The sequence below is a fragment of the Penaeus monodon genome, chromosome 25 (assembly GCF_015228065.2).
Source record: "Penaeus monodon isolate SGIC_2016 chromosome 25, NSTDA_Pmon_1, whole genome shotgun sequence".
NCBI classification, from domain to species: Eukaryota; Metazoa; Arthropoda; class Malacostraca; order Decapoda; family Penaeidae; genus Penaeus; species Penaeus monodon.
The window spans coordinates 37,964,249-37,964,544 of NC_051410.1; the positions used below are offsets into that span (position 1 = coordinate 37,964,249).

Here is a 296-nt window from a genome sequence, read left to right on the forward strand (position 1 = left end):
TGATAACCACCTTCAAATCTTCCTCACAATCACAAAAAATACCACCAAAGTCACCATCGCTGTTGCATAAGTGAACTTGTCAGTGTCCAGATATACACATATAATGATGTGAGACTATGACCAAAGAGTAGTGAAAGTGAAGATCGGAAATCCTTGGAGGCCCAAGTGGGTCTTCGCGTTATGTGATTCATTGTCCTTTTCTCTAAAATAATTTTGATAGAAGGTCAAGTAAATTTGAAGTAAAAATACAAATTTGTCGATATTTCACGAATGACTTTGATTGTAACCAGTGTTAA

General features: G+C 35.8%; 1 protein-coding gene across 1 annotated transcript in view; it reads left to right on the forward strand.

The window, feature by feature from the left end:
* Positions 1 to 296, forward strand: part of LOC119589215 (mucin-12-like) — a gene marked incomplete in the record, with an annotated part of 23,427 nt that overhangs the window by 22,565 nt on the left and 566 nt on the right.